Source organism: Lutra lutra, chromosome 17 (genome assembly GCF_902655055.1).
Source record: "Lutra lutra chromosome 17, mLutLut1.2, whole genome shotgun sequence".
In the NCBI taxonomy this organism is placed as follows: domain Eukaryota; kingdom Metazoa; phylum Chordata; class Mammalia; order Carnivora; family Mustelidae; genus Lutra; species Lutra lutra.
The window spans coordinates 486,412-512,863 of NC_062294.1; the positions used below are offsets into that span (position 1 = coordinate 486,412).

General features: G+C 53.0%; 1 protein-coding gene across 5 annotated transcripts in view; it reads left to right on the forward strand.

The window, feature by feature from the left end:
* Nucleotides 1-1,996: 1,996 nt before the first annotated feature.
* The window catches only part of ANKRD11 (ankyrin repeat domain containing 11), a 183,347-nt gene continuing 158,891 nt past the window's right edge, over nucleotides 1,997-26,452 (forward strand). For 2 of the 5 annotated variants that reach the window (XM_047710063.1, XM_047710067.1), the window contains exon 1: nucleotides 1,998-2,261. The gene's annotated coding sequence lies outside the window, so the exon portion shown is untranslated. Of the gene's footprint in view, nucleotides 2,262-26,452 lie in introns of all 5 variants that reach the window. The other 3 variants (XM_047710062.1, XM_047710059.1, XM_047710061.1) reach the window with 3 other exon arrangements.

Genomic DNA, 26,452 nt, shown 5'->3' on the forward strand with positions numbered 1-26,452 from the left:
CTTGCTTCTCTACTCTGTGGTTCTCCTCAAAGGTCATCGTATCTGAGTTCTTCAACTAACTTGCCTAAAACAGCACCCCTCTTCTGCCCCCATCACCCTGTACTTAGTACAGGTCTTCAGACGGTGCTGAAAACACAGTGGGCACTTAAAAGCCTTCAAGATGTATTGAACGCTGCTCTCTCCACCTGAAGCACATCAGTTAGGTCGCCCCTTTGCCCAGGGCTGTCGAAGAGAAGCTGCAAAGCAGCCAGGGTGTCCTTTAAAATTTCCTAGTACTGGGGGGTGCCTGGGTGGCTCAGGTCATGATCTCAGGGTCCTGGGGTCGAGCCGCGTCGGGCTCTCTGCTCAGCGGGGAGCCTGCTTCCCCCTCTCTCTGCCTGCCTGTGATCTCTGTCAAACAAATAAAATCTTAAAAAAAAAAATTTCCTAGTAGTGGGGCGCCGGGGGGGTCCGTTAGGTAAGCCTCTGCCTTCAGCGCCGGTCGCGATCTCAGGGTCCTGGGAGGGGCCCCGCACCGGGCTTCCCGCTTAGTGGGGAGCCTGCTTCCCCCTCCGCCTGCCCCACGCGCGCTCTCTTCCTCTCAGGCAAGGAGGTAAATAGTGTAAAAAACTTCCCGGGAGCGACAGCCGGAAACTGGGGTAGGACGAGCTCTCACGGAGATCTTACTTGACGCCGTCGCCCACAGCGCGGTCCGTATGAGGCGGACACGGACGCGGGAGAGTCTACGCTCCCGTCCTCACGCAGGCTCCAACTCGGGCGCATCTCACGCTCACCGCACACGGGGCTCTGACTCGGGCCGTCTCCCGCACCACAGTCCTCTGTGGCTGGCGGCGACCGGGCGGCAGACCCAGCGCCCTCCCCGCACCCTCCCGCAGCTGCGCGCGGGGCACCCCCGCGGAGAGCCGTCGCGAGCCGCTCGGCAGCCGGCCCGGTCTTCAGCGCACGCGCCCGGCCCGGCGCCAGCTCCGCGCCGCTCCGCCCGCTTGGCTCCCCGGGCTCGAGCCCAGGGTGCGGTCGGTCGCAGCGACGGCAGCTTCCGGGCCGCGCGTGAAGCGGCCGAACGCCCCCGCCTCCGCACGTTCTCGACCCGCGCCCACGCACACGCCCCGCGGGCTGCGCACCTCCGCCTGCACCGGGCCGGACCGCGTCCGCGGAAGGTCCCCGCCCAGCTGCCGGCCTGGCGGGGGCCCGGGTCATCAACCGTCCCCGGGACGGCACCGTCAGGGACCCTGACGGGGAGCGCCGCTTCCTCCCTCGCGCGCAGGCACAGCGGGGCTCCGGGGTCCCTCGAGTCATCGCCGCGCGGGAGGGCTGCCCCGCCGCGTGCCCGGCCCACCGGGGGGGGGGACCGGCCGAGGAAGGAGGAGCCGCGTGCGGCTGCCCGGCGGGGTGCGGGAGGCCGCCCGGGGCGGTCCAGGCCGCCGCACGCCTCCCGCACTCCCCGCACGCATCCGAGGGTGCGCGAGCGCGAAGACGCTCCGCCCGCCGAGGCCGCCTCCAGGCGGGACCGGGCTCGACCCCGGCGCGGGCGACACGACCCTACCGCCGCCACCTCGCCCTGCAGCTCAGGGGACCCCAGACCCCGGCTCTCGATCGTCTCCCTCATCGCTTCCGGGATCTGCAGAGACCAATCGTCACGTCTGAGGGCGAAAGACCCGCCCCCTCCGCGACGCACGCAGCCAATCCGGCTGCTCGTTACCTCCGCGTGCCGTGCGCCCGGACGCACGACCTTGACCAATCCGTCCCTGGACGTCCTTCTGGTCCCGCCCTAGGCCTGTAACCGCAGCTGTCCCTCTCGCCGCCGCCCCTTCGCCCCCGCCGGCGCACTTCCTCCCCGACGCCGTGACGTGCGCAGCCCTGTGCCCGGCCGCAGCGGGCCAATGGCGGAGGCGGATACGGCGGGCCAATGGGCGGCGGCGTCTCATGCGGCCGGCGCCCGCCGCAGCCGCCGCCGGGTCCCGGAGCCAGAGGCCGCCGAGCCGGAGCGCGATGGAGCGAGGGCCCCAGGCGGGGAGGCGCCGCCGCCGAGCGCGCGGCCCGACGTCCCCTCAGTGAGCGCCCGCGCCGCCGCGGCGCCGCCCGAGCCTGGCCGCGCCCGAGGGGCGGGCTCGCCTCCCGCCGGCCTCGCTGCTTCGCCGGCGCTCGGAGCCCGCCGCCACCGCCGCCGCCGCCTTCCCGCTCGGGCCGGGAGACGGGCCGGGGCTGCATGGCCTCGCCCGCGCGCCGCCGCTGAGCCCGCGGAGCCGTGCCGCCGGGAGCCGGTGAGAGCCGCCGCGGGCCGGGGCGGGGGGTCGGGCGGGCGCCGGGGCATGGGGGCCGCCGTGCGGCCTGCAGGCCTCCCCTCCGGGCGGAGCGGCGCGACGAGCGCCGGTGGGCCCGGGCGCCTCAGGGGCCGACCTGGGGCTCCGGGGGGCCCAGGCAGCCGTGAGCGGCCGACGCGATCTCCTGGGGGGCCGTGCGGGGCCTCCGGGGGGCCCAGGGCCGCCGCGAAGGGCTCCGGGTGAGCCTGGGGGGGCCCGGGGCGGCCGCGAGGGGCTGCGGGTGGGGCTCCGGGTGGGCCTCGGGGCCCGGACAGCCGTGGAGGGACGGACTGGGGGCTCTGGGTGGGCGTCGGGGCCCGGACAGCCGTGAGGGGCTCGGGGGCTCCGGCTGGGCCTACCTGGCCCCTGGGCATCGGTGAGGGGCCGGCGGGGGCTCCGGGAGGGCCTGGGGGGCCCGGGGCAGCCGCGAGGGGTTGAGGGTGGGCCTGGGGGCGTTGGGGGGCTCGGGGCAGCCGCGAGGGCCGGGCGGGGCCCCGGGCGGCTGGGGAGCGGGCGCGCCGACCTCTGACCCGAGGGAGGGGTGCCGCCGCGGTGTCGGTTGTAGTTGTTATTCCCGGCGTCCCTATTATTATCGCTGTTTGGAAACGGGAGCAGGCGGCTCCCGGGCTGCGAGCCGGAGGGGGCGGGCGAAGCGGAGTCGTGGAGGCAGAGTGGGGGCGCCGGGGGCGCGCGTAGGCCCGCCGGGGGGCAGGAATGCGGGACAGCGGCGCGGGGGTGTCGTCTCGCGGGGCGGTAGGCGGGCCTGGGGGGCGGGTGGGAGGGAGGCGGCGGCGGCGGCTGCAACAGCAGTCCTTGGCCTCCAGGAACAATGTGAGACGTTGCCTGAAATGTTAATTTCCGTTCCTCATTTCATCATCCGCTGGCAGGGCGGTAGCCGCGAGTGAGTGTGTGAGAGCGTGTGCGCGTGTGTGTGCGCGCGTGTGGGGTCGGCCTCGCCGCACGGATTCAGTGCCCTCAAAGAGGGCAATATTGTGCTGCTCGGTCTTGTGTCTTTGCTGTTTGGGGCTGGAGGAGGCTCGGTCCTTCTGGAGGTCCGCTCCTGTCCGGGGCCCCAGCGAGGTCTTCTGCCTGCGGTTCCTCTGGAGAGCCCGGCTCGCGTCCCAGCTTCCTGGGATTTTTGGAAGAGGCTTTGGAAGGTTGAGCTGGCCCGAGGGGGCCTGTGTTTGAAAACCACTTTGTATCCAGCCGTTGAGATGCAGCGCGCGTCGGCTTCGCGATTTCTACAGGTTATGGGGAGTTTCACGTGCCTTTGCGAGAACAGGCTGGTTTTGCACATTTCCCAGTAGAAAATTCAAATTTCAGTCTTTTTTGTAAGGTGAGAGTTTTAAAAGTGATCTGAGCAGTATACTTAACGTTCCATTTCAACCTAGGAGTGAAAAGGGTGCGCAGTTGTTGAATCGCAAAACTTAGAATATTTTGGTCGTGTGGGGGATTGATGAGAGGCATTCAGCAAAAACGGTGTAACGCGATATTGCTGGTGGAAAAAGCGCCATTGACACGGTGGCTATTTTTGGTGTGTGCAGACCCAGTCAATGGCATAACTTGAATAGTTCTAAATCAGAGACCCTGAGACTGTTGATTTGATGCCTTTGGGACCTTGATTTCTCGTACTAAATGTTGCTGTCCTGGAAGGCTTGCTGTGTTTTGTGTCTTTTGAGACCTGATTGCACAAGTACTGTGATATTACTTTGAAACTGGAGTTAAAAAAAGAAAAAGGAAAAACATCTTGCTCAACTCTGATTGTGGTCCTTGAGTTGGATCCCTATTTTGGTGCTTCCTCCCCTCACCCTCCATTCAGCTGTTGTCCTCTCTTGGTGTAGTTTTGTGCTGGGGAGCAGGATCTCATCTGATAGGCCAGACCTCCTGAATTGGGTGGGAGGAAACAAAGACCACGTAACTATGACATGTTTTTGTGTTTTGTGCCGGCCTCTTGAGTTAGTTAAAAAGCTGCCCCAAAATATTGCTAAATTTGATCTGAATGTGAAACTTTCACAGGTTTTCAAATTCTAAGTATATATATTTTTTTAACTGTGGAAAAACCATAAAATTTACCAGAAATTTGTGTTGAGAGGCGCCCACAGCCTTGAGTTCGGCATTTGCAGTTCTGACTCCGGGTCCACTTGCTTACTGGCACGGCTCTGTGGTGCGTGGACCAGCTGTGCCAATCCCACTGCCCCGCAGCGCTGCTTAGGACCAGTGACTGTCACGTCAGCTGTAATTACAGTGTTGATACGGTGACAAGTAGAGCTCTGCACAGAGTTAAACCATGCTGTTTGTATTTGAGAAGATTTTTCAAGAAGCTTTGTGTGCCTTTGTTTTTAAGTACACTTAACATAATATGGTAAGGTTACGTTTTATCTACTGTAACGAGAGAGTTGTTTTGCATATGGGCAGTGAGCCCATTATCAATTAAATACCGTAATTAGACAGTGTCAGTAAATGCTGGTTCAGAGCATAATCTGTATTTGTTGCCAACATAAGTGTTTTGATCTGTCCATTACCCTGTGTAAGTTCCTTCATCCCTCGCATGGTAAGCTTAATGGATGTGCTTTCTTTAATAGCAAGATACCTGCTTGTTAGTAGGTGAGAATGAGGATGCACCCTGTGTCAGTCTGTTGCTGCTCTGTAGTCGTTGCTCTGTGGGGGTTGAGCTTGGCCTGCTCCGTAAACTTTTTTGTGCAGTTGGACTTCTCCAGTTTTATCTTCAAGCCCTAAGAGAGGGTGTCAGCCCTCAGCTCCTGGGGCTCTGGCAGTTAGAGCGTAGAAAGCCTAAAAGCCTTAGGAAATGACCCACTTTAACAACTACTCTGTTAATTCTGATGAAGACATTTTTATTACGAAGTGGCTCTTCTTCTGTTTGATGATCTTAGTCATGGTATCTTTTAAGCTAAGTCAGACTGAGCTATGTGTTCCCATGTCTGTTTTTGTTATTCTGTGCTTAACTCTGCTTCTCCTACATGTTTAATACTATATTTAAGTAGTGTTTTATATATACAGTAGAACCAAGGATGTTATTTTTATGGTAAGGTCCCGAGGGATTATTAACTACCCTGATTGTATAATTCCCCCCCTCCCGCCAAGTCCCCTCTGTGATTCCTTATCACTCTGGCCTTACCTCCTGATGCACGGGCTACATTGGCCCTCCATTTCCTAGACTGGGACATGTGCCTTATTCTCTCATGGCCTCGACGCATGCTGGTCCTCTGTCTGGGCCAGGGTCCTGCTGCTTGTCCATCATTGCCTCCCCTCCAGATCGACAAGGTAATTCCCTCTCAGCTTTGGGTCTTTGTTAAAAGCTTCCTCTTAGCCTTCTTAATCATCATTCCCAAGCAGTGAGCCACACAGCTTAACTGATCAAATGTGTAACAACTGGTTTTCATCTGTCCCTGTGAAAGAGGACTGGATGCTTAATGACAATAGGAGTGGTTTCTGATCACTCAGGGCCCGGTCTGGGGTATGACATTAGTCATGGAATTGGTTCAAGAGATAGTTGTTGAATTGTTTTTTTTTTTTTTTTTTTTAAAGATTTTTATTTATTTATTTATTTGACAGAGAGATCACAAGTAGACAGAGAGGCAGGCAGAGAGAGAGGAGGAAGCAGGCTCCCCGCTGAGCAGAGAGCCCGATGCGGGGCTCGATCCCAGGACCCTGAGATCATGACCTGAGCCGAAGGCAGAGGCTTTAACCCACTGAGCCACCCAGGCGTCCAGTTTTAGCTTTTTTAAGAAGAGATTTTATTTATTTTGAGAGAGACCCTGACCTCCAGCGTGGGGAGGGGCGTAGGGAAAGAATCTCAAGCAGACTTCCCGCTGAGCAGGGAGCCGGAAGAGGGCTGGATCCTACCACCTGAGCAGGTATCAAGAGTTGACTGCTTAACCGGCTGAGCCACCCAGGTGCCCCTAGTTTTAGTATTTTTTTTTAAAATTTTATTTATTTGACAGAGAGATCACAAGTAGGCAGAGAGGCAGGCAGAGAGAGAGGAGGAAGCAGGCTCCCCGCTGAGCAGAGAGCCCGATGCGGGGCTCGATCCCAGGACCCTGGGATCATGACCCGAGTCGAAGGCAGAGGCTTTAACCCACTGAGCCGCCCAGGCGCCCCTAGTTTTAATATTTTAATGAAGAAAAAAGTAATCTCTTTGGAGGGAAATACACTCAAATGGAATTGTGTGTTACCCCCCTCCCTTTGTGTTCTGTGATGTTATGTAATTGACAAAAAGGTTGCTTTTGAAAAGACTAAGTATGGGTATAATTTGGGTGATAGAGACTTGAGAATTTGGTTTGAATAACTGTGTTGAATGTGTGGTTTTAACGTTTTAGGTAGTAAGGGGTGAGGGCAGTTGGTTGTGGTTGAAAATATCTAGACACCGTTCTAAAACTTAAGAAATCCCACAGTTTTGAAGCTGGTTCAGTGACTGAAGAGTTAAGTGCATTTTCAGTGTGAAAATAAAAGGAGTCTGTCCCATTACTCCAGCTGAGGTTTTCAGGGGCTGAAAGGACTGGAAATACTATCAGCTGGGCCAAGGCTTGTGGAGTGCCCCATCCCCCAGCCTGGGTTGAGGTGCTAGTGGGAGTTCCAGTGCCCTCACTGGCTGGCTGGGGGCAAGACCCAGGTTGCCAGCTCTGCCCTTGGCATCTGGGCAGTGAATTATTTATTATCCTGAAAATGTGTAGGCACTCTTTTTCCACTTGCAAAGAAACGAGTGTGCGTCGTTTCACTTTATAAAAATGTTGGCCTCTTCTCAACATAAACATTTTTTGATCACTTAGATCAAAATTTTTTGTCAAGATTACATCAAATTCATGAAATCCCTCTGTCTTCCAATTAGTTGTTTAACGCTGTAAAATGGGACCTTTTAGAACGGCTGGAATTGAAATTTAACTTGTAAATGCTTAATAACTTTGTGATATCAGAGGTTAGTTTTCATCTAAAATGTAGCAGATAGAGTTCTTTTCTCAAGGCATTAAGTGCCCCCTACCTCCTGTTCTTCTGCTGGCTGGCGCCAGAACTGGAATGCTAATGTCCAGGAAGAGTGACTATTTCTAAGTAATGAGAAGGTGCATAGGCTGCTTGATTCTTTTTTTTTTTTTTAAAGATTTTATTTATTTATTTGACAGAGAGAGAGATCACAAGCAGGCAGAGAGGCAGGCAGAGAGAGAGGAGGAAGCAGGCTCCCTGCTGAGCAGAGAGCCCGATGCGGGGCTCGATCCCAGGACCCTGAGATCATGACCTGAGCCGAAGGCAGCGGCTTAACCCACTGAGCCACCCAGGCGCCCCAGGCTGCTTGATTCTTAAGGTTTTGGCCAGAGTTGTGATTGTTTTATTTTCCACTGCATTCATAGATAGGTAGCAAAATGAGAAGACTTTCACTTAATTCTGCATGATGATGTCAGCTTGAAATCATTATGGCTCTACTGTGTAAACTTAGCTAAAATAGAGAAGGTGAGAGAAGCAGTGAAGAACCCTAATACTCTTGAGAGGAGAAGCCTTGCTGGCATGTACCACGTTTCTAAATGTGGTTTTACATCCTGTAAAACAGGAAGTTAAAAATAAAACAACAACAACAACAAAAAAACCCCAAAGCAACACTCTTGATGGAATTTTCTTTTTTAATTACAAAAATGGCTGGCTAATTAGAATATGTGGAGAATGCTTTAAAAACAAACAAACTCACTCACTCACTCACTCACTCACCTTTTGGGTGATAAAAAGGAAAGCCCAGCCTCACAGGGTCTAAAACTGTCGAGAACCTGCAGTGTCCTGCACGCTCTGCAGCCCCTCGGGTGGTTCTGACTTCAAGGAGTGTGTAGACTTTGTGCATTTTTTCTTTGCTAGACGGAGAGGATTTGGATTACCGTTATAGGTATTTCCATTACTTTGAGAATAGTTCATCTGAGATTTCAAGTTTTTTAGTATAGAGATTTATATATTAAATATGCTAACACTCAAAAGTTTTTCTTGTAGGAAAAATTTTCTCCAACACTTGAGAAAGGTAATCTTTGAATTGTGTCCTGTGTCTTTTAGTGTGAAGCTTAGAGAAGTAATAGTCACTTTCACTGAGAGTTTGGTTGTCAGCAGATGCAACCTTAATGGGATTTCTGTGGGAACTTTGTTTCTCTTCAGTGAAGTGCTTCTGTCTGATTCTGCTACACTTGGCTTCTCTTCTGATGGCTGACTTGTGTAAGATGACTGTGCTGAAGCTGTTTGAATGTTTTGAAAAAGGACCTTGAAGTAAAGACTAATGGCACAGTGAAGTGTTAGAAAGTTGGGGAGGACATCTTTGTCCTAGAATTTAACTTCTAGTCTCCCCTTTTCCTTTTCTTGATAGTTTTCTTTGAAGCCCCCAACTGTGTTGTCTCCAGGGGGTGGGGGCTGAAGGCACTGGAGGGTGTGCTGTGTTGGTGTGTGCCGTGTAGGAGAGGTGACAGGAGGCTGTGCAGGGTCTGACGACTCGTGAGCTCAGAGTGGGGAGAAGCGCGTGTGTGTTCGTTGGTGCTGCCGCTCACTTTCTGTAGCTGTAACGCATGACCACGGGCTTGGTGGTGTCAGACAGTGCAGCTTGCTCATTTAACGGTTCTGTTGATGAGAAGACATGAATCTCCCCGGACGAAAGCCAGGGTGTCGGTAGGGCGGGTTCCTCCTGAGGGCTCCAGGGGGGAGACTTGCTTTCCTTGCCTCTTTCGTCTTTTAGGGGCTCTTCACATTCCTTGGCCTGTGTCCCCTTTCTCCATCCTTAAAGCCAGCGGTGTTGGATCTCTGGCCCTCCAGCATGGCCTCCCCTTTCCGCCCTGCCTTCTGCCTCCCTCTTCCACTTTGGAGGAGCCTCGTGATTACTTGGGGCCCCCGGATAAGCCCTGCTCTGCTCCCTGTCTGCTGCTGAGACCTCAGCTCCGTCTGCAGCCTTAATTCCCCTCTGCCGTGCGACCTGAGAAGCCCACAGGCCCAGGGATTAGACTAGGGACTCCTTGGGAGCCGTGTTCGGCCGGCCACACTGGGCGTCCGTGGACACGGTCACAGTGGGTGAGCTTGGGTCAGGTTGTTGTGCCTCTGGCTTTGGTGCTTTGCCTCGGTTCCCCAGAACTGATTTGTCCAGCCAGTGTAGTCTGCCGTCGATGGGCAGTTAGTAAGTGTGCTAAGAATACACGTCCTGCACGAGGTTTTGCCCCCCTTTTTTTTTTGTGAATAATGTTATCTCTACAGAAGTGGTAGAAGTAGCAGTGGGAGGCATTGCCTTCTGTCCTTTCTCTAGGCTTCTGGATGGTGACGTTTCACGTCCCATTGCTGAGGTGGTCAAAGCTAAGAAGTCCACATTGGTACATTCCTGTGTTTGTTTTGAAGATTTTATTTACTTAATTTATTAGAATGGGGAGCGGCAGAGGGAGAAGCAGACTCTCCGCTGAGCAGGCAGCCCGATTACTCGAGGTTCGATCCTGGGATCCTGAGACTGTGACCCGAGCTGAAGGCAGACGCCCAGCTGACAGAGCCACCCAGGCGCCCCTGGACGGCACTCTTAACCAAACCCCTGACTTTGTTTGGATTTCACTCACTTTTGCTCTGAGGCCCAGGATCCCACATTATATAGTTAGGTCTGTTTAGTCGCTTCCTGTCTGTGATAGTTTCTCAGGTCTTTCCTTGTTTTTCACAACCTTGGCAGTTTTGAAAAGTACAGTCTTTGTTTCTGTGTCTTTGTGACCATTTACCCATTTGGCACAGTTACACAGCAGTGTACAGCTGACTTCTGGTTTCTCAGACTGCTCTTCCAAATGTGGACTCCTGTGTAGTAGAATAGTCTTGGATCTTCTCGCAGCTGGAGCGAATTACCTGGCTTATGGAGGGGTCCCCCAAGACTAGATGAATGTAGCTTTTCTCACATTACTCCGGTTTAGTCACTGTTAGCCCTTGCCCACCCTGCCCGGGTGTGGTGGGATGCATGAGGAGGCCCGAGACATGGCCCTGCCCGAGGCTGGGGAGGAAGAGAGGCGCTGGGGACTGTGACACGAGATAGGAGTTCAGGGGGGAGAGGCATGTCTGGGTCTGAGGTCTAGGAGATGTCCTGGAGGAAGTGTTTTGAAGAAGCGGTGAGATACCAGTGTGCAGGAAGCAGGGTGAGGCCGTCACAGACTGTGGGAAGCAGTGGCAGATCGGCTGTAACGCAGGAATGTCAGTAGACCTGTTGGAACACGTAGTCCTTGAAGAAAACAGTAGCAGATAAAGCTGGGAAAACGGACAGGACTCCAGTTGTGTAAGACAGGGCTTGCTGAGGAGGCGGCGTCCCATGACCTGTGGCAGGAGGCGGTGTGTCTGAGTGTGAAGGTGGTGGACGGCCTGATGGAGGTCACAGTGGCTCTGGGAGAGGGTTTTGTCATGCTCGTGGGGCTAAACTCAGGCAGTCAGGACACAAGGAAGGATGGTGTCTCGGAGCAGGCTGCTGCTCCCGGAGGCAGGTGAATGCCAGGTCACCCTTGTGTCTTCTCGTTTGTCCTTCACCCCACCACCCTCTGCTTCTGGACAAATGATCAGTTTTGAAAGAGTTCTCTCCACAGGCACTATTGTAGAAAGTAGCAGCAGCGTTTTCCAGGGAAGAATGTGAAACAGCTAGTTAGAGGTGGATGATGGGGTGTGCGACTTGCTGTAGAAATAAAGCTTACATTGAAATGAGTAGCAGAAGTGCCCCTCCCAGAAAGGTCCCTGTGGAGTGGGGTGTGGGGAGCAGAGCCTGGAGGGGAAGGCCTGTCAGTGGGGGCAGCCTCCTTGGCAAGGTGGGGAGGCTCTGGCATCAGAGAGAGGTGGTGTGGTCCAAGACGCTCCTACGAGGATCCAGAGAGCTCTGAAATGGGGCGGGGGCTCTTCCAGTGGGCTCTGCAGGCCCCTCGTGAAGACTCTGTGGTGGCGTTGGTACAGACAGGCTGGAAGAGGAGAGGTGAGTTGATTCAGAGTGGGTGCAATGGGGCAGACAAGTGATGGGCGGTCTTGTGACGGGGCAGCAGAGGTGATGGAAGAGAGGGGCAGGAGGGGGGCTTGGACATGGTCTCAGGCCTGCAGCGTGCCGCCAGGGACGCCTGTGACAAACCCACTGCTCCTGTTCTCCTGGGACAGGCTGGTGGTCAGAGGCCAGGAGCCTGCCCCTGTCATGTCCAAGACAGAGTCTGGTCAAGACCGTATGCACTGCAGGCCAAGGGTCGTCGTTGTGGGCTCAAGAGGAGGGGCTAGCGATTTGGGGGCTGGGAACTAGCCTGCTGGTGCAGTGTGGAAGGGAGGTAGTTGCTGTCTTGTTACTTGCCCAGATACTTTGTTTGATTCTTCTGTTTTTAAGATTTTATTTTACTTTATTTTTAAAAGCATTTAAAGGTTGTTTTATTTGAGAGAAAGAGAGCTGGGGTTGGAGGAGAGGGGAATCCGTTTCCATGCTGAGTGTGGAGCGGGGTCCGGGCTCCGTGCCAGGACACAGATCATGACCTGCGCTGACGTCAGGTGCTTAACCGACTGAGCCTCTCAGGCGCCCCGATTTTCTTTCGTTTTTTCAGTGATCTCTGCACCTGGTGTGCAGGGTTACGGCCCTGGACTAACACGAATGGCCTTACAGCCCCGAGATCAGGAGTGCAGCGCTCCCCGGCGGAGCCGGCCAGGCGGCCCGTACTTCGGTAGACTCGGGCTGGACTCGGGTCTGTTCGGGTCTTACCTGGACCAACGCGCGCATAAGTCGGTGCTGGGTCCGTGTTTCGTGTTTGGGACTTAGAAACAGGCTTAGGGGCGCCTGGGGGGCTCAGTGGGTTAAGCCTCTGCTTTCGGCTGGGGTCATGGGCTCAGGGTCCTGGGATGGAGCCCCGCATCGGGCTCTCTGCTCAGCGGGGAGCCTGCTTCCCCCTCTCTCCGCCGGCCTCCCTGCCTGCTTGTCATCTCCGTCTGTCAGATAAATAAATAAAATCTTAAAAAAAAAATAAAAACAGGCTTATGGCCCGAGGCAAGGAACGCCTGTGAGGAAATCGGTCCGTGTGAGGAGCACGTGCTGTTTAACCCTGTGCCAGCGCGGTTCCGGCGGTGGGGGGCTGGGAAGTACCCCGCGCCCCCCAGGCCGTGGCGGGACCCGTCCTCCGGTCTGCGGTCGGGGCAGGGCTCGGGGCAGGGCTCGGGGCAGGGCTCGGGCAGGGCTCGGGCAGGGCGGCGCGCTCCTGTGGGTGGCTCTCCCTGCTGGCCGAGGGTTTCTTCAGGACTCGAGCGTGCAGTGGCGGACGCAGGCCGAGAGGGAGGGCGGGAGGCGGGAGGCGGTGTGCGGGTCGCCGGCCGGCCGCGGGGCGGGCGCTCTTCCGGGCAGTGGCCTCCGGGCCGAGGGCGGCCTGCGGGCTCCGCTCTCTGCCTTCAGACTCTCCACGGCTCCGCGCGCCCCCGTTACGGCGCCTCCTCAGCACGACTGCCTCTTACCTCTTCGCTGGCGGCGGAGAGAAGGGATTCGTGTCGTTCGCGCTGTCCCAGAGCGAGCCCGCCGCTGGCTCTGTTTGCTCTTCCCTGCGCTCTTCGGTCCCCGTGCGTGTTTGCGCGGAGCAGCACGGGACGCTGCGTCCGGTTCCGGTTCGGGCGCGACCGGGCCGCCACTGCCGTCGCGCGACTGCGCCCTCTCAGCCGGCCTGGCGGGCGGACGCCGGAGCACTTCCGGGGCGCCGGCGTGTTCCGTCCCCGTTTGCTCGTCCGGGGCACGTTGAGAGCGGTGACTTCAGGCGCGTGGTGTAGCTGAGTGATGGCAGTTTTCATTCCTCTGTGGGCCTGTCTCAGATGTGACGGCCTAACTAAGCAATAAAATGGCTTCTTGCATCGTAAGGGGCAGGGGTCAAGTGTGTCCCAGATGTTAGCGGGTTATGTTAACGTGTTGTGGCATCATGTTGTCACTTGTGTTCTCGCTCTCGCTCACGGAGCTTTCTTTATAAAGACGTTCATGCACAACAAAGGGAACCATCAGCAAAGCAAACCGGCAGCTTGTGGAGACGGAGAAAATATTCGCAAACTGTATATTTGACGAGGGGTTAATATCCACAGAATATTAAGAACTCATACTGAATAGCGAAAGAGAAAAGAGTCCCAAATAATGCAGTTTAGAAGTGGACGAAGACCCTGAGTAGACATTTCTCCAAAGAAGGTCTGCGAAAGGCCACAGATGCGTGAAAAGATGGTCAGCATCGCTAGACAGCACGTCTGTTAAAACGGCCGTTAGGAAACACACAGGAGATAACACATATTGGCACGGATAGAGGAAAAGGGAACCCTTGTGCACTGCTGGTGGGAATGTTAACTGGTACAGCCATTATGGAAAACAGTACACGGAGGATCCTCAAAAAATAAAAATAGAATTACCATATGATCCAGCAATTCCACTTCTAGGAATATATCCAAGGAAAATGAAAATACTAACTCGAAAAGATATCTGCACACTACATGCATTGCAGCATTATTTGCAGTAAAGTAGCATTATTTACAGATGGGCAGCCGATGTGAGTGTCCCACTGGCAGGTGAACAGATAAAGACGTGTGTATATCGTATATATACGGTGAAATATTACTCAGCCATAAAAGAAGTAAAGGAATCTTCCACTTGTGGCAGCATGGAGGGACCTTGAACACACTGTGCTCTGTGAAGTAAGTCAGGCGGAGAAAGATAAATACTGTATGATCTCACTTAAACGTGGAATCTAAAAACAACAAACTCATAGAAGAAGAGATCAGACTTGGGGTTACCAGAGGCAAAAAGTAGAGGAGGGGGAAGGTGGCCAAAAGGCACAAAGTTGAAGTTAGAAGATAAAAAAAAAGTACTCGGGATGTGATGTATACAACATGGTGACCAGAGCCAGCACTGTTGTATGATCGAGGCAACGGTTGTTAAGAGTAAGTCCTGGGGCGCCTGGGTGGCTCAGTGGGTTAAGCGTCTGCCTTCAGCTCAGGTCATGATCCCGGGGTCCTGGGATCGAGCCCCACATCGGACGCTCTGCTCAGCAGGAAGCTTGCTTCCTCCTCCTCTCTCTCTGCCTGCCTCTCTGCCTACTTGTGATCTCTCTCTGTCAAATAAATAAATAAAATCTTAAAAAAAAAAAAAAAAGAGTAAGTCCAAAGAGTTCTCATCACAAAGAGAAAAGAGTTTCTCTCTCTCTCTTTTTTTTTTTTAAAGATTTTTATTTATTTGCGTGAGAGAAAGAAAGAAAGCAAGAGAGAAAGCACAGAGAGGGTGAGGGGCAGAGGGAGAAGCAGACTCCTCGCTGAGCAGGGAGCCTGATGGGGGACTCTGTTGCAGCACCCCAGGATTATGACCTGGGCTGAAGGCAGGCGCTTAACTGACCGAGCGACCCCAGTACACTGTGAGGTATTTTTTTCTTTCAGGTCGCATTTGTGTTATTCAGAAGGCAGACCCGCCTGGTAATACGTGTTCTTCTGTTGACACTACTCTGCCCTGAGGTCATTACCTGACACCTAGAAGTCGGAAGGACTTTGGGAGCCCGCGATACTTTGTCCATACAGATGGTCAAGGTGGGATGTTTTCCCGGTTTGGGCCATTTCGCCTGAGGGCCCTTGTATGTCTGTGCAGGACGGCTCAGTTCATGCATGTTTAGTTTTCTGTACTACCTCATTGCAGAACACTGGGAATGCTCAAGGTTTCCTCTTGTTGAGGTGTGGCTCTTTGATGTGAGGGTTATGGGAATGAGGGCGTTCATTAGGCATGGAGGCTTGTTGACGAGAAGCCCTGCTGTGAAATTTCCTAGGAAGGAGCGGCCCGTCGTTGTTGGTGGTGCCGGGTGCTTGCTGAGAACTGCTCTCCGCCAGCCCCGGGGTGTGAGGAGAGAGTGTAGGCCTGAGGGCGGAGCCTCCAGCACGAGTGCAAGGATACGGGGACGCTGCTTGTGTGAGAAGGACCTCCAGGTTGCTCCTTGGGCACGGTCCATGAGGCCTGAGAGCTGGCCTCTTTGGGACACTGTGTGCTGACTTGGTGAGCCCAGGGAGAATAATCTCAGGGGGGGTGGGAACGCCAGGTTGGTTAATGGTGTAGGGGTCTTTCTTCTCTACCAACGTGTTTGGAATAGGTCGTCTTATTTTTATATAGATTTGAGAGATTTCAAAAGAAAAATACACCCCAACATCTTGGCTTTACTCATGTTTGACTTTGTCTGTCCCCGTCGGGGTGGTGGTTTGCAGGTGCGCTCCTGTTTGTTGGACCTTGGCTCTCGACGCACAGCTTGAGTCATGGGGGTGTTTCTTGGCTGGTGCCTGTCAGCCCCGAGGGCCTGAGTGTGTGCTGTTCCCCACAATCCAAGTCCAGGCTGGCTGAGCAGGTCACGGAGCTGCACCCACTGGTCCTTCGTGTCCTGGCAAAGACTAGTTAGGAACTGTTCCTGAGAAAGTAAAACTTGGAGTGCCTGGGTGGCTCAGTCAGTTGAGCGTCTGTCTCCTGGTTTCCGCTCAGGTCATGATGTAATGGGTGGTGGGATCAAGCCCCCTGCCAGGCTCTGTGCTCAGCCAGGAGTCTGCTTGGAGAGTTCCTCCCTCTGCCCCTCCCCACTCTTTCAAGTAAATAAATCTTAAAAAAAAAAAAAATAAAGTAAAACCCCAAATCAACTTACTAAACACTCCCCACATTAAATCTGTAAAAAATTTTTGCTTTTCTTTTGAAGCCATGATAAACCTGATGCAGAAGAACACATACTAAGAAGCAAACGTGAGGTCCGATTTTTAACATTTAAAATGCATCCCTTGTATTTAATAATTTAAAACTATTTCAGCGTGTGCTCTTTTCCATGAAGCAGTCAGTCACATCCAGAGGTGTACAGTCGCCAGTGCTCTGAAAACTTGAAGAGAGAAAGAAAACATGCACACTACTGGTTACGGTCTGTTAAGGAAGAAGGGTAACAGCCCTGACATAAGTGTTCTGGGTTCTTATTATCAAGATTTTGATATTTCTTCCTCATAGCTAAGCACTTGATAACAGGTGAGTCAGTTTAATGAAAGAGGTATCTTTATCTTTATTTTTATTTTAAAAAAAATTTATTTATTAGAGAGAGGGAGAGGGATCACAAGCAGGCGGTGCGGGGGGGAAGCAGGCTTCCCGCCGAGCAGGGAGCCCGATCCGGGGCTCGATCCCAGAACCCTGCGATCATGACCTGAGCCGAAGGCAGAGGCTCAACCCACTGAGCCCTGCAGACGCCCAGGAAGAGGTATTTTTAGATGCGGTAGGAATAAACTAGTTAAGAGAAGGATGATCCTCATTTTTTTTTTTTTTTTAAAGACTATTTGAGAGTGAGCACAAGCAAGCGGAGGCGCAGAGAGAGCAGGATAAGCAGACTCTGTTCTGAGCAGGGAGCCAGACACGGGGCTGCATCCCAGGACCCCAGGATCGTGACCTGAGCCGTAGGCAGACGCTTCATTGACTGAGCCATCCAGGTGTCCCAGGGGTGGCCCTCATTTTAATACTGTAATTCTTAGGTTTTTAGGGGATGTTTTGGAACGTTCCTACATCATGGCGTTGATTTTTGCCTTCTGGAAGTCTCCCTCCTGTGCCACAGTAGAGCACTTCTGTGAAGCTTTTCCTGAGCTGCGAGGCTGTGCTATGAGGCAGGAGTTACCATTCGTTTGCATGGAAAAAATTTTGAGCGTTCCCAGACTCAAAAAAACCTCTGTAGGCTTTTCTGGTATCTCAGCACGCCTCTTGCTGTGCAGTTCGAGGCTGTGGAGACGTGCTGGGATTCCGAGTGTGGTTCCTGGGGAAGGAGCTGGCTGGGGCCCCGTCCTTGCTTGGGGTGCTGCCTCTTCACGGCTTGCTGCAGAGCGGTGCCGAATTTTCTTTTTGCTTTTTCTGCTCTCTTTTGTGGAAATGAAAATCCTCTTTGGATTTCTTCTGGTCGGTGAAAACGAACTGACGGAAGCGTTCGGTAACAGCTGAGTGGCGGAGGACGGCTGCGCCTGTCCCTTTCGGCTGGCGCTTTCTCTGGCTACTGTTAGCTGCAGTGGGGGTTCTGACCTTGATCTATGTGTTCGTAAACTTTCATCTCTTTTTGTATGTTTTTACTGTGGTAAAATACAAATAACATAAAATTTACCCTTTTAACTGTTTGTCGGTGTCCAATTCTCTGGCATTAAGTACGTCCACGTTGTTGCGTAACCATCACCCCGTCTGTGTCCAGAACTATGTTGTCGCTTCACATGGAAGCCCTGTCCCCATTGCCCCTTCCCCCGGCTCTTGGTAACCACCTTTCTCCCGTGTGTGGACGAGATGACTCAGGTACTTGATGTAAGTGGGATCCCCGATGTGCATTTGTGTCTGGCTGATTTCACTCGGGATCATGTTGTCAAGGTTCATCCTGCCGTAGCAGAACTTCTTCCTTTTTGAAGGCTGACGCGTATTCCGTTGTAGGTATGTACCAGTGTTGTGCCTTTGTTGAGGACCGCTTGGGTGTCCGTGTCAGCCGTGGTGAAGAGTGCCGCTGTAGACTCGGGTGTCTGAGTACCTGTGCAGACTCCTGCTGCCGGTTCTCTTGGGGACGGACCCAGCAGTGGGATTGCTGCATCAGATGGTAATTCTGTGTTTAACTTTTTGAGGAACTGCCAAAGTGTTTTCCACAGCAGCTGCACCAGTAACACATTTTTTTAAAGGAGCATTCGTTTTTGACTTTTTATTATAAAATACACAAAAGTAGACAGGTTGGTAAAATGAACATTCTATTTGTATCATTTAGATTTAACAGTTATCATTTTGCTATATTTGCTTTATTATTTTGTTGAAGTTTTTTTTTTTAAATTTTTTTTAAAAGATTTTATTTATTTATTTGAGAGAGAGACAGTAAGAGCATGAGCGAGGAGAAGGTCAGAGGGAGAAGGAGACTCCCCGTGGAGCTGGGAGCCTGATGCAGAACTTGATCCCAGGACTCTGGGATCATGACCTGAGCCGAAGGCAGTCGCCCAACCAACTGAGCCACCCAGGCGTCCCTTGTTGAAGTATTTTTTAAAAGATTTTAAAATTTGGGGCACCTGGGTGCCTCAGTGGGTTAAAGCCTCTGCCTTCGACTCGGGTCATGATCCCAGTGTCCTGGGATCGAGCCCCGCATCGGGCTCTCTGCTCTGCAGGGAGCCTGCTTCCTCCTCTCTCTCTCTCTCTGCCTGCCTCTCTGCCTACACTTGTGATCTCTATCTGTCAAATAAATAAATAAAATCTTTAAAAAAAAATTTTAAAATTTATTAGAGAACAAGAGACACACCACTGTGGGGGGAAGGGCAGAGGGAGAAGCAGGCTCCCCGCTGAGCAGAGAGCCCGATGCAGGGCTCGATCCCAGGACCCTGAGATCATGACCTGAGCCGAAGGCAGAGGATTAACCCACTGAGCCACCCAGGTGCCCCCCTTTGAAATATTTTAAAGCAAACTACAGATTTGCAAAAACTTCATGTAGGCCGCTTTCTTATACAATCACGTGATCTTTGTCACAGTTAACAGAATAAATAATAATTTTCTTTCATCTAATACCTAGTTTATGGAATACTTCTATTTATTTATTTACTTCTTTATTTATTTAAGATTTTATTTATTTGACAGAGACCCAGCGAGAGAAAACACACAAGCAGGGGGAGTGGGAGAGGGAGAAGCAGGCCTCCCGCCGAGCAAGGAGCCTGATGCTCGATCCCAGGACCCTGGGGATCATGACCTGAGCCGAGCCAAAGGCAGATGCATAAGGACTGAGCCGCACAGGCGCTCCTGGATTACTTTTATTAATTGATTTTGTAAGCACCTGTTCTGTAAACTTGAGCAACAGGTCAGTGTTTTCGCCCCTGCCCCTAGCCTTTTAGCATGAGACATTTCAGAAATAGGGAGAAGCAGTGAGAGAGCAGTGATAACCTGTGAACTACCATTTGCCATGTTTGCTTTGCCTACCCATGTGTCATGTTGTCGGACACTTGAAAGTAAGGTGTCAGCCTCAGGACACAGCACCCTCACGGACCTGTTGGCACAGGGATCACCTCCCGCAGGCCGCAGTACCACAGCACGCCCAAGAAGTCATTTGATCCCGCACAATCCACTAGGTTCCTGATCCTAGTCAACCTGCTTGGGTGCTTGTCATTCACGTGCTCGCCTTTAGTGTCCGGTAACCCTCCTTGCTTGGCTTTTCTTTGTGAGTCCAGACAAGTCATCTGTAGACAGGAGGGCATTCTTGAGTTCTCTGGGTTTCTCCTGCTTCTGTCGTTTTGTTTCTTGTCCTGTGTTCCTTGTAAACTAGAAGTTTGGCTGAAACATTTTACCTAGATAGGTAAAGTTTTTGGTTCAGAGTAGTCCTATAGTGACAAAGGGTCACCCTATAGATTACTTCCGGGTTGCAGAGGGCCATGTGTTTCTTTGTGAGTGGGAAGACCTGGTGGTGCCTCGTTGACCAGGATCACGGATGCTGACTGATGGCGTCATGTAGGGATGTTCTCACCAGCTGCTGAAGCTGAGTCTGTGTTAATGACCATACGCAGTGAGAAAACCTTGCCTGCGTCTTGGTTTGGAGGGAAGGAACAGAATGACTTTTTTTTTTTTTAAGATTTTATTTATTTATTTGACAGAGACCACAAGCAGGCAGAGAGGCAGGAGGAAGCAGGCTCCCTGCTGAGCAGAGAGCCCGATGTGGGGCTCGATCCGAGGACCCTGGGATCATGACCTGAGCCGAAGGCAGAGGCTTTAACCCACTGAACCACCCAGGCGCCCTGAACAAAATGACTTTAAAAAAATGTTTTGGGGGGGCGCCTGGGTGGCTCAGTGGGTTAAGCCGCTGCCTTCGGCTCAGGTCATGATCTCGGAGTCCTGGGATCGAGTCCCACATCGGGCTCTCTGCTCAGCAGGGAGCCTGCTTCCTCCTGTCTCTCTGCCTGCCCCTCTGCCTGCTTGTGATCTCTCTCTGTCAAATAAATAAATAAAATCTTTAAAAAAAATGATTTGGGTTATATGTCATTTATGTCTCAGTGAAAAAATGGGGTACTTGTACATTTAAACATGAACTAGATATGAGATGATACTGGTAATTGTTGATTTGCTTATGTATGATGATTCTGTGGTTTTGTGGGAGAGAACTTTGCTCCACTGGGAAGTAGATGGAAGAGGAGAGGGGGTGTGAGCCCTTGAGTCTGTGTGGGGCTAGCATGCGTGCACTGTGCCAGCCCCCACCTTCTCTCCGTGTCACCCGTTTGTGTGAGCACTGGGGGAGAAACACTGGGCAGGTGATGCTTCTGCACTTCGCGTCACGTCCGCTCGCTCAGATGTGTCCGCGCGCTGCCCCAGCGTCCTTCTAGTGATAGATGAGACCTAGCCGGACTAAAGAACTTATTTCTCACTTTGTTTCTTAAGCTACTTATTTTCTCTCATACATGCTCATGAAGTGGATTTCCACCTGTTTCTCCTATTTTACCCTTAACTAGCTCCAAGCTCAGTGAGCTCCGTGCATTACAAATAGCCAGCCGGACCTTGTCTGCTGGCCTGTGCACTTATGGAAGACGGGTCTGCCGGGTGATCTGAAGTCAGGACCATGTCTGGTCTGTACCCCAGATCTTCTCACATCCCTGAGGGTGCCATATTCCTCGGAAAGTACCGAAAGGACGTGTTGTGGAGAGGAGGGAGAGGAGACGGTGTACTCGGATGTCTGCTTTCCAGTGAGACAGCAAACACTGGGACGTGGTTCCAAATGAGGAATTCAAGACACTGGCAGATGTGTATGTTAGGTGACTTAGGTCTGGCCCCCTTTTATTATAGAGAATATGTAAGTAACTTGAATTGTAAAAATCTTAAGTGGATAGAGGTTGGCTAGAATTTTCAGGACAAATAGAAAACAGAAGCCTCTGTACTTAGAGCCGTTAAGACTACATGATGATAAATGGATTGATTCTGTTGTGAGAACTAAAATTGTACATTTTCTTATCTTTGCACAGTTTAATTTTGTTTTGTTTTTATTTTTATGTTTGCTTTTCCCCTTGAAAATAGTGATTTTCTTTGTGTTGGCTGGCATTGGGGGGCGGTTTTGGCTCCAGGTCCTCCACCTTCCAGCACTGCCCTGGAGGCAGCTGCTTCCACACGCCTTGAGTGTCCTTGCAGGGTGGCCTTGTGAGGGTGGATGAGGGGGTTTGCGCAGGGGTGCAGGTGCGCTCTCGGGGGCCTAACTCTGGGGGTCTGTTGTCTGAATGCACATAGAGCTGCTTCGTGTCGTCGGTCATGGGGACATGAATGTGCCACAGCTTCCTTCACAGGCCGGTGCTGACGGCAGGTCCTGTTTGCAGTCTCACCCGGACCGGATGATGTCTTCGTGCATGTGCGCAGGTCCTGTCCTAGGTGCTGGGTCAGGGTCATCGGTCATTACAGTTGTGAACTGGCCAGATGGCTTTCAGTTGAGGTTGTGCCGGCTCACGCTCACCAGTGATGTCTGAGCGCTTTCAGTCTGTTTCCAGAGGCCATTTACTGCTCCGTGCTCTCTGCTTCAAAATGACCTTGGCTCACAAGCAATAAAATTCTGACCTTTGAGTGAATTGTCACACTGGCCATCCTTTCTGTGTGGGTTGAAAGGGTTCATTCATGAGGGACTGGAGTTTGGTGGGTATTTATGGAGATTTCTCTATTTCTGTCTAGGAAAGGCTGAAAAAATTAATGGTTAAACAGTTAATGTTGTTAAAATTTGTCATGAGGGGCGCCTGGGTGGCTTAGTTGGTTAAGTGTCTGCCTTTGGCTCAGTCACGATCCCAGGGTCCTGGGATCGAGCCCCACACTGGGCTCTCTGCTCAGCGGGAAGCCTGCTTCTCCCTCTCCCACTCCCCCTGCCTGTGTTCCCTCTCTCACTGTGTCTCTCTCTGTCAAGTAAATAAAATCTTAAAAAAAAAAAAATTGTCACGATTGTAGTTTCTCAATGCACAGTAGTCTTTACATGTCCAAATAGGATGGTGGAAGCCCTTTTGGACCACAAGGAGCATGGAATGATGTGAGTGCTGGGAGGTCAGTCATCTGCAAAGCCTGCGAGTAGTTGGGTGGTGAGTAGTTGGGTACTTCTCAGCGGAGGGTCATTTGTGGGTATGGACGAAGAGGGCGGCATCTCTTCCACTGTCTTCTCTGAAGTTAGAGGAGTTTCTGGAAGCGCAAGTGGACTTGGGAAGGGTCCCTGAGTCAAGGAAGGCGGTGGCGGTGGGCCTTGTTTTTGGGGAACGGAGGGGCTGATGGTGACTCTGGTCCCCTCTTCTGCCTGTGCGTGGAGTGGCCGGGGTCCTGGTGGCAAGGGCAGGAACAGGGTACTAGAGCCTCTTTCTGGAAGAACCAGTTACCCACTGTCGGGCGTGAGAACAGGGATAAGAGTCTGGGCAGCCCCGTCCTTGCAGCTGGAAGTCTCAGTGTCTGTGGCTGCTGTTGGGAGAGCCACGCCCTGCTGAGTCAGGATGGGCCTGCTTGCCTGGTCTGGTCAGAGACAGGTGTGGGCCCTCAAGGTCCAGACACCTCTCTGGGTTTGGTCAGGTTTGTTCTGTATTCTTCATGCTGAATGTAAATAGTCATTTCATCATTACAAAGCAGGTCACTTTACTGTTCTGTAAACAAGCTAAGAAGTGAGAAAAACCCGAGATACTAAGAGTTCAGATTCTACCTGGTGGGTGTTTGGGGCTGGGTTGTTAAAGGTTGCACGAGCAAGAATTAGCTCTAGGGATGTTGAAGACAGTCTTTTGAATTTCTTTAAAGATTTTATTTTTTTAAAAAGAATTTTTGAGAGGGAGAGTGTGAGTACACAGGGGTGGGGGGGGGGCAGGGACAGAGAATTTCTAGCAGACTCTGCGCTCAGTGTGGGACCCAGTGTGGGGCTCGATCTCATGACCCCACATCATGCCCTGAGCTGAAACCAAGAGTTGGATGCTTAACCCACTGAGCCACCCAGGCACCCCTTGACTGGATGTTTTGACAGAGGATAGGTGGACAGGACCTGAGTTGGATTTGTGATTATGGCTTGCTGTGACACGGCTTTGGCTAAAATTGTTTTTTTCTCAGAATTTGTGTATTCTTTCTTTTCTTCGATTCCCTCAGCTGTCTAACCCTAACCCGTACCTCTTTTCAGACTTCAGAGGGCATTTTCTTGCTTGATGTAGATACTAGACCAGAGATCAGAGCTTTGATTTGGTTGTAATTGCTTTTGTGATAGCTTTTGCCTGTTCCCTGAGTCTGAAGTGGAGGACCTGACTCACGTTACGGATAGTAATTTCAGTGCTCATAAAATAGCTTTCAGACTTCTGGTGTGAACAATATAAAATTATTTTAGAATAGAAGGAAGCATGATTGTTTGTGGGGCCGGTGATTAATTAGCATTATTGTCAGTGTCCTGTCTAACTAGTTCTTTATCAAAATGTTCTTCCTGACTGTAACATTTCATTGTGATGGAGAACGATTTTATGTAAAGCTGCTTGCTTTATATTTTCTCTCGGGTTGCTATGGAAACACTCCAGTGTGGTAGCCGGCGCTAATCAAGTGCTGGGTTGGCCTGTCTCGGCCCCAGCTACCGCCCTCTGAGGCTCCCCAGCGCGCCCAGCTCTTGCAGGCGCAGCCGGGCTTGGAGGGGAGGCCCACATCGTCGTCTTAGCTCGTCCTGCATGTCACAGCAGTGTCAGGGTCTGGATGAGTAGAATGGTGTGATTTTCTTTCCTTGAGATTAATGCTGGGGGCTTTTGTTCTTTGGCCGAGTGGTCGTGGGTTTTCTTCATACCGTGCTGCTTGTCTGTACAGCCCCACCGGCTCTTGAAGACCCCTTGAACCTCTCTGCTTGTCCTGTAAGGTCCTCTTCCAGGGAGCAGTCGGGAGGCCTTGTGGAAAATCACGGCTTAAGTAAGACCTACTTAAGTTTGTCGTGCATTGTGACCGTCCTCACTGCCAGCCCCTGGTTGAGGTCCTCCTCTCCCTGCAGATGCAGGGCCGGAACCCAGGCCAGGGAGGCCCCTGCACACTGCTGAGGGAGGAGGATGGCATGGGCCACGGAACAAACCCAGTCCCTTCCTGCTGGACCAGAAGCATCTTTGGATTTGAAGATTTAAGTTAGATTTTAAATTAGACTCTTTTGGGAACCATACATTCACAGGGCTGGTCACACCCCTGGTGGGATGCCTCATGAATTACGTCAGTAATTTTGGTCTGTTACACGTTGCTCGTGGGTTAGGGTTGGTGGCAGACTTCGGCCTGGAGGGAAGCGCTCCGTGGAATTCTGGAGAAAACCTTGCTGTGTAGCGGTTGCTGGGAACCGCAAGGTCAGTTAGCTTGGTTGGCGTGATCTGAGTCCTGGGTTGTAAAGAACACGGAGTTCCGAGGTGCTTCTCTTGAGCTTCGTGTCTGGGGGGCCTGCGCCCTGTTACTGTGTGTGTGTGGAGGCAGGTGGTGTGGGTCACACGCGTGGGCTGTGTGTGTGCTGGTGCACAACACTTGGCCATGGATGGGGGCACCTCAAGCCCCGCCCGTCCGCTGCCTCACGGTCTGTGTGGGTGAGGAGTCTGGGGTGCCTTCGCTGGGTCCTCTGCTCCCAGGGTCACTTGGTCACGGTGCCTGTGTCGCATGGAGGCTAGAGTGGGGAGTGCTCTGCCTCCATGCTCTCCCGGCTTGCTGGAGGAATTTACTTCCTGGGGAAGTGCCCGTTCTGTGCTGTCACCTGGAGACTGCTCTCGGTCCCTGAGGCCCCTGGAGCCCTCTCTGAAGCCCGCCGTGAGTCTCGTGCTCCTCTCTGCTAAGACGGAGTCCTCCAAGGCAGGATGTCGCCATGGGAGGCCCGCACACTAGCTCTGCCGCGCGTGCAGCCTAGTCATGGTCACATCCTGTGGGTTAGAAGCAAGCGCAGGTCCCACCTAGTCCACGCCGGTCAAGCAGGCTACGGGGAGGAAGGGTGCTCAGAGGTGCGGTCGCTGGGATCGCCTTACAGTCTGTCTGCCATGTGGGCTATCATTGGAATGGGGGGCTTAGAACTGTCAGTCCCTCGATGATGGCGTGCTGGTCCTGGGGTGGCGTCCCTTTCACCAGCCTCTCACGGCACTGCCCGTGCCGTTCACTGTGCTGTCGGGCCCCCTGTGTTGGTGAGAGCGGAAACGAGGCCGAGGACCCCGGCTTGGGTGGCGTGGAATGGTTGCCCTGCCTCCTGATGGTGTTTCCCTCGTGCCTCCTGGGCTCACCTGTCCGCCCCGCGCTCAGGTGGGGAAGGTGAGACAGAGGGTGTGGTCAGCGGGCTGGCGAGGCGGGGCTTGCGGAAGGCTGTTCCCCAGCCAGGCGGGCTGTGCGGGGTTCTCCGTCTGCGTCTGCAGTGGCTTCTCGGATGACCTGATCCTCCGGCCTGGGCTCTGCGGAGTGGGTGGGACCTTTGGTGGGGAGCATTGTCTGAGGCCTTTTGGACACCACTGGCCGCTTGTCACTCTCACTCTATAATGTTTTCTAGCATGTGCACTTAGGTCTGTCCCCATTGTCACTCCCCTCCTGCTGGCCCGGCTTCTCTCCCTTTTGTAATTGCAGCTGCCCTGACTTGTCCCCGACACTTCCACACAGTTACCAAAGCGAGTTTTAAAAACAAAGATCTGCTTCTCTGGCTGTTACTCTCCTCCGTGGAGAGAGAACGGCAGTCTTCCAGCCTTTAAATGGTGTGGTTTCTGCCTGGAACTCCCTTCTGCCCACTTCCCCCCGGCAACGCACACTCGCCCGTCAGGCCTCGGCTTCCCAGTCAGCCTTCTCCACCTCCTGGCTTAGTGTCTGTTGTGTGTGACTCGTGCCCCCATTTGCTGACATTCTCTTTGTCCCGTGGTGCCCTCTGCTCCCCTGTCTGGTGACAGTGCGCGGTTCGGAGTTACAGCCGTCCTTGGGTGTCTTCCCGCGGAGGGGCTTGTATCTGCAGGCAGACGCAGGGCTCGCCACAGCCCTGGTGGGAGCCTCGTGAAAGAGTGTCCCCGCCTGATGCAGCGGAGAGGGAAGGAGTGGGTTTGTGACCCTGGGTCCCTGGCTGTCTTGACTCACCTCGCTTTTCACCTACTTTGAGCGTTAGTAAGTCTGCCTGCTTCTGCCTGCCGGGTTCGCTGCGTGAGTCTGAGATTCTTCCCTGTAGTAACTGTCCAGATCTCCCAGATGTTGCACCTAACTTAAGGGATGCTGGTATCCTCTCCCGTTTTTG